This window comes from Tenrec ecaudatus, chromosome 2 (assembly GCF_050624435.1).
Source record: "Tenrec ecaudatus isolate mTenEca1 chromosome 2, mTenEca1.hap1, whole genome shotgun sequence".
Lineage (NCBI taxonomy): Eukaryota > Metazoa > Chordata > Mammalia > Afrosoricida > Tenrecidae > Tenrec > Tenrec ecaudatus.
In genome coordinates, this window is record NC_134531.1 from 156,117,311 (window position 1) to 156,124,644 (window position 7,334).

At 40.5% G+C, this 7,334-nt stretch overlaps 1 non-coding gene across 1 annotated transcript; it reads right to left on the bottom strand.

Annotated features, from left to right (window-relative positions):
• Nucleotides 1-870: 870 nt before the first annotated feature.
• Nucleotides 871-1,031, bottom strand: LOC142441798 (U1 spliceosomal RNA). Its single transcript, XR_012783131.1, has one exon. It is a non-coding gene; the product is annotated as a U1 spliceosomal RNA (small nuclear RNA).
• Nucleotides 1,032-7,334: the final 6,303 nt, after the last annotated feature.

The following is a 7,334-nucleotide window of genomic DNA, read 5'->3' on the forward strand; positions in this document are numbered from 1 at the left end:
TTGCCATTACCTGAGTTTACTCTGATGACTTGCACTGAATGGAACGAGGCAGGGATGCATAGTCCGGAGAGTAGCTGCTGACAGCCAGCCTCAAGCACACTTCCAAATGATCATCAGTCATGGTGGAATGGTACTTGGACTTATTGATATTTATGTCAGAAAAGGCTGATTCACATAAATAAGTAGAACCAAGTAATACAGCCAAGGAGGTAGCACATGTTCTCATGTTTGGGTACTTTTCCTCTGCGAGTACGTTCCAGAACTGTTCATGCCCATGGACTTCAGCTGAATGTTGATGGCAGTGTCAAAATCTCCCATTTCCTATGAAAGTGAGACGTCTTGTCTTCTTACTTAGTCCAGCTCCCCCACTCCTTTTAATACCCTTTCTGACATTTAAGAGAAAAAAAACAAGGTATGAAAATTGGCCGATAACTTAGCTTGTCAGTTTTGTAGCATGCATTTGACACCTAAGATTGCATCTGATTATCTGTACTGTATATCAATTAAATGGTGGAATTTATGATAGTCTTACATCTATTTTTTATTGCCATGCGATCTACCCCCACTACTTTTGTGATCGACTAGTACATCATGATCGACATGCTGAGCATCCCTGGCCTAAGCTGATTGAAGGACTCAATCGAGACAGAGACGACTTGGTCTTTAATATATGCAAACTGTAGCCACTTATTGCCTGTTAAATTCTTGGAGAGTTAGTAAAATTTTGTTGTTCCTCGATTTATTTATCTGAAATAGAATCAACGATTTATCTAACTCAAAGAAGTGAACTACTGCTAAAAATAAGTATTATGTATCTACAATATATTTCTGGGTGAAGATTTACTATTTCTTATAGTTAATTTTTTCTTATAGGAGAGAGTGTTAACATAGTCCCCAATTACCACAAATTATGTAATTGAATTTCCCACATTTCGGAGAATCACAGGGTCAACATATCCAAAGGGCAATGGATATTCCTCACCTTGGGAAAACCACCTTCATGATGATGGTCTTCCCAACTTTCTATACATCTTGTGAGTTGAGGCACCCATTGTTCATATCTCAGACTATGTTTTGGAAGATACAAATAATGTCTCCCTGGGAGTGAAGAGCTGGCTTATTTAATGTCCAATATAATAAAGAGGCAGATCCTTGGTGTTCCAGCCACATGATTCCTACCTTCTAAAAGGGATACCCAAATTTGATTTCCAGTCAATGCATCTCATGTGTAATCCTCATCTGTTCACCAGTGGAGGTTGGCAGGTCCAGTGGAACTTCCAGACTAACATGGACTAGCAAGACGAACCTTGTGATTCACTTCTGAAAATCATCCAAAGAAAATGATGGACCACAAAGATCCAATCTGTGACTGATTGGGGGGTGGTGCATAAATTAAGGCCGGACTAGATGACAGCTAATATCGACGTGACTACAGGTAGATATAAGTACCAGGGACATTTTCTGCCACTTATAATATGTGCTGATTTAAGGCCTGATTAGCTGTATAAACTGGAGCTGTGCTTGTGCCATGTTGCTGTGGTGAGAAGTGATGATTGGTGAAGCACTTGTCTCTTTGGACTTCTGTACAACGAGATAAGGCTTGGAAGTGCATTTACTGCTTCCTTTGTGTTATTGGGAAGGTGTGATTTGGGACATTAGGTAACATTCAAAGTGGATAACTTATTTTCAGATGATTTGTTCTTAAGATGGTTTATGACTGCTGGTACAAATAAATACCACTTATATTTTTTGCTGTGCAGGCTTCTGAACAGTTATGTGCATTTCAGCAAGCTCAGATTAGCTTTGTGTTACTCCGTGTTCCCTTGCCTCATTTCACCTACTTCAACTCTACCATTCTGCAGTTCACCTGTAGAGTACTATATAATATTTGTAAGAATCCATCATATGGGGAAAAAGATTACCAGTATTCTATGGCTCAGCATGCATTCCACCACTGAAGCAATATGGTTTCATGAAAATAATTGCAGGCATAAAATAATTCAGTGTGAAAGGACTAATGACACTAACAACCTCATAAACCTCTCTTCCCAGAGAAAAGTTCAGGTAGGATTTGGGATTTTAAAAAACATGGTGCTTTTCTCCTATACTACACCACTTTTCTGTACAAGAATCATCGAGCCCTTGGGGACCAGCACACACACTACACTCTGGATATTACTATAGGACAATTAACTCTTTTTTCTTAGGAATCTTGGTCTTTTCTGGAGGTCCACTAACTTGTGATGAGCTAACTGGTTACCTTTCAAGTAAAGTGCGATGACCGGCTCTTTGAAAGTCTTGGCACCTGGCAGGCCCTGTCCCATCGTAGAAAGAGCAAAGTTCCTGCTTTCACAGCATTTCCATTCCACCGTAGTTAGGGCAGAGACAAGAAAGAAACAAATTGGACAATGTATGATATGAACTATATATGTGTGTGTGTGTGTGTGTGTGTATATATATATATATATATATATATATATAAATCTATCAAGAGTTCATGTGGTTGAAGGGTGGGGGAGGGAGGGAAAAGAGGAGCTGTTAATAAGGGCTCAAGTAGAAAGACGATGTTTTGTAAAGATGATGGCAACTTATGTACAAGTTTGCTAGATAAAATTGATTTATGGATTGTTATAATATCTGTAAGAGCCCCCAATAAAATGATTTTAAAGAAAGAAACAATTAAAAAATTTCAAAATCTGGCAAGTTGTGATAGATCTCATGAGAGAAAGGATAGAAAAGATACTGGTAAAGGCAGATTTGCGAGACGTTACTGTCATAGCCCTGGAAAGACTGCTTGACTATGCTCTTTGAACAGAAGCAAGAAGGCAGTGGGGAATTGAGCTGTGTGGGATACACAAGATCGTGGCTTCTGGTCAGAGAAAAGGGCAAGTGCCAAGCTACTAGGCAGAGGAGTGTTTGACGTTTGAGATGCTTGATGGTAGCGGCCTGGTAGAAGCACAGTAGTAGAGCAAACGATTTCTGGTCAAGGAAGCGGTGGGAGGCCAGTTCATGAAGGTTTTTACAGGCTATGGAGAGATTCCGGTTTGCACCCTGAAAGTAAGAAGTCAGTAGAGAGGTCCAAAGAGGAATGGCGTGGTTGGCATTCGTCTACATTCACTTCAGATGGTCTAAGTATATTCTGGGAGGAAAGGACAGAAGAAAGAAACCCAGCTGCAGGACCATCGGAATTGTCTGTTGTTGATTAGTCTAAGATGGACGTGAGCTCATCTCTAAACCTAATGGGTGATTAAAGCCCATAATCTTGGATGTTCTACCAACCAGTCTTTGTCCTACTAGTGATCCTGGTGTCTTTTATGATTTTGACTTTTGTTCCACATTGTCTCTCACTCTACCCAGGACCTTTGATTGTGATCTTTGCAGAGCAGTTGCTAGGAGCTGGGTATCATCTAGTCCTTCTGGTCTCAGAACTATGGAGGTGGAAGTTCATTTGGTCTATGCATACCTTGGACTCACTGTCACTGCCAATGAGTTGATGCTGACTCATAGTGACCCTATAGGACAAGGTAGAACTGCCCCTGGGAGTTTCTGAGACTACCTCTTTTGGGGGAGGGCCGGGGGTGGGGGGTGGGCGCTCGTACAGCTCTTATCACAATCCATTCATCCATCCATTGTGGCAAGCACATTTGTACATATGTTGCTATCATCATTTTCAAAACATTTTTCTTTCTACTTAAATCCTTGGCATCAGCTTATTTTTCCCTTTCCCACACCCCTCCCTCATGACCCCTTGATAATTTATATATATATTTTTCATGTCTTACACCAACCATTCTCTCCTTTCACCCAATTTTCTGTTGTTCACCCCCTGGAAGGGACTTATATGTCAATCATTGTGATTGACTCCCCTTTCCTCCTCAGACCTTCTCCTTACCCTCCTGTTATCACCTACTCTCGTTGTTAGACTTGAAGGGGTTATTTGTCCTGGATTCCTTGTATTGTGAGTTCCTATCTGTAAAGTGTATGTGCTCTGGTCTAGCTGGATTTGTAAGGTAGAATTGGGGTCATGATAGTGGGGGGGGAGGAAGTATTAAAGAACCAGAAGAACGTGGTATGTTTCATTGGTGTTATAGTGTACCCTGACTGGCTTGTCGCTTCTTGGTGACCCTACTGTGAGGGATGTCCAATTGTCTACAGATGGGCTCTGGATGTCCACTTTGCCCTCCCCCTCATTCACATCTATAGGACTTTTTGTTCTGGGTCTTTCATCCCTGATACTTGATCCCACAGAGACCTCATGATCACACAGGCTGGTGTGCTTCTTCAATGCAGACTTTTTTGTTTCTCAGCTAGATGGCTGCTTGTTTATCTTCAAGCCTTTAGGACACCAGACCCTATATCTTTTGATAGCCGGGCACCCTCAGCTTTCTTCACCACATTTTCTTTTGCACCCATTTGTCTTCAGCAGTCATGTGGGGAAGGTGAGCATCACAGAATGCTGGGTGATTAGAACAAAGTCTCCTTGCATTGAGGGAATACTTGATCCATCTGCTACCATAATATATAACATAAAAATACATGTACATAGATCTATTTTCCTATCATTTTATATAAATATATTATATATGTATATGCCTGTATTTAGACCACTGTAAATGTCCTTTTCCTCCTAGTTCTTTCCTCTATTTTCTTTTCCTTTCCTCCTGTCCCACTATCATGTTTGACCTTTATTCAGCTCTCAGTAATTACTCTTGGCTACATTGCACCATCGATTTTAGATCACTTATTGTTCCCTTGTCCCTGGGTTTGTTGGCACCCTACTTCCTTTCCACTGCCTCTCCCTCTCCCATGTCCTCCCAGAATGATTGGTCCCATTGTTTTCTCCTCTGGGTTGTTTATCCCACCTATCTTATCTAGCTAGACATGCAAAACTAATAATTATCACAAAAGCAAAGCAAAGCAAATCAAAACAACAACAAAAAGGAAAAAAGAAAAGACTATAAATAGTTTGCTTGTTGACCTTTAGGAGTGCTTTCTGGTCCAATCTGATGGGGTGCCGCACCCTGGCTCCAAAGTCTAGCTTTGGTATTCTTCGGGAACTCCATTACTTTTACTCCTCGTGCTGCTCTTTTGCATGCCTTTAGTGTTTGGCCCCGGTGTGGTGGGGTCAGAGCAGTCACAATTCCTGCGCTGTGTATCCAGTGTCGTCTCCCATTGTGCAATGGGTCCTTACTGGAGTAGGAAGCCCAGTAGTTCTCCCATGAAGTGGCTGGTGGTTTTGAACTGCTGATGTTGCAAATTTCAGCCCAATGGGTAACCATTATGCTACCAGGGATCCTTTGGAAAAGTTGTTTCCATGTCTTTTGATTTTCATCATCCTTCTTTCCTTCTTGGAGCCCTGGTGATGCAGTAGTTAGGCGCTGGGTTGTGATCCTCGTGGCTGGCAGTTCAAAACCACCAGCAGCTCCGTGGGAGAAAGATTGGGCTTTCTATTCCTATAAACAATTACAGTGTCAGAAACCCACAGGGGTCACTATGAGTTGGCATTGAATCAATGACAGTACGGTGTTTTTCTTTTCTTTGGACAAGGCGAGACCAATGAATATAGCTTAGATAGTCGCTCATGAGTTTGTAAGACGCAAGTCACTATTCACCCAAGTAGGATAGAGAACATCGTCTTGGTGAACTATGTTATGGGAACTGACATTGGGGGGGGGGGGGTTCTCCCAATTCTATGTTCTAAATCTTCCATGCCCAGCAGCACAAAGGTTTCATAGCTTGTCCTCCTGTATGCCCCACCACATTCCTTGATATGTATACAGCAAACGTAAATGCATACACACACAAAGACACACACATATCATGTTCCAACATATATGTGTATGTATTAGTGGGTATACTCCCACTCTGCTTCCCACACCTCCTCAGCCTGTGTGCCTGTGGATATACTTATGGATCAGCACCATTGAAGGAGGAGGCATATAGCAGTAGCTAGTGCCTCTGACTCTGATGAACCTCTTGGTGTCTTTGCTAACCTCCTCTGTTGCTTTTTGCTGACCTCCTCCTTATTTTATAGAATAAGGAGGTTAATAGGTGAGAAAAGAAATTTCTCTCATGATCCTCAAGTCATTTGGAGAGAAGAGAATTTATGAGGATATTTTCACAAAACGCTTTGGGTAATAATGGCAATATATTAACATTCAGGTCATATCTGCCTTTATACCAAAGCCATTTTCACACCAAACTGATAATTTTCAAAAATTTTGAATTGTCTGTTATGATTTAGTATAGGTATGCATACATGCAGATCAACAAAAATGTTAAGAAGTAAAAGTTATCCTTATTATATGTGATCATACTTGATACTTTATTTCTATTAATCTCAAAGTTTATCAACCTTGACTTGCAATTTGAATGAACTATTTTTATAGTGTTTTCCTGTTGACTCGCAAATAATCTGGTTTTCTTAACCCCTGGTGGCACAGTAGTTAGATGTTAGGCTGCTAACCACAAGATCAGCAGTTCAAAACTACCAGCTACTTCTTGGGAGAAATATGAGGCTATATATTTTTAAAAAGTTCTCAGAAACCCACAGAGGCAGTTCTACTCTGTTCTAAAGGGTTGCTATAAGTTGAAATTGATTCAATGACAGTGACATGAGTTGTTGTGTTTGATATAATATTAGAATATAATTCATTATACATTGTTCCTAAAATTGTGGTGGAAAATGGCCCAATGGAAGCAAAAAGCTGAAGAGGGGTCATTAAACTCATGACAGCGAACTGGGTTATATTTCCATAAAGGCCACTTTAATTGCGATATGACCCTATTATATGTGCATTACGATATACTGATTTTATGTAAGAATAAATGTAGAGATTGTAAATAAATGTTGTGCAAAGATATGGAACAAACTGCTATTCTGTTTTCCCTGAAATAATATAATTGCTAGCTAGTAATAATATCATATTTCCTTCCATTCACTAATGGATAATATATCCAGACTTCATGTAATCAGTGTCTTCACAGAATAAATATTTTTCTTCCTGGGTTGTTTCTGGGAGAGGGGAGCATTGGCTGGAACAATCCCTCTCAGGTGCTAGGCCATGAATCATATTTAATGTGTTTATATTGCCTAACCTTGGATAAATCTTTCACCTTCTTCTTGCCTGTGTACATATCTATGCATGTATATCATCTAGCACTCAAGCAAACATGTGGTCTACGCTCCTCTATTCCAAGGATTAATAATTCACCTGAATAAAGAATGATAGCAACTCTTCACGGAACTAGACTAATGGGTGCTGACATATTGCTGGAACTGAGTGGCCATTAGGCACCTGCAGATTTTCACACACTTGGCCCAGTATTTGGCT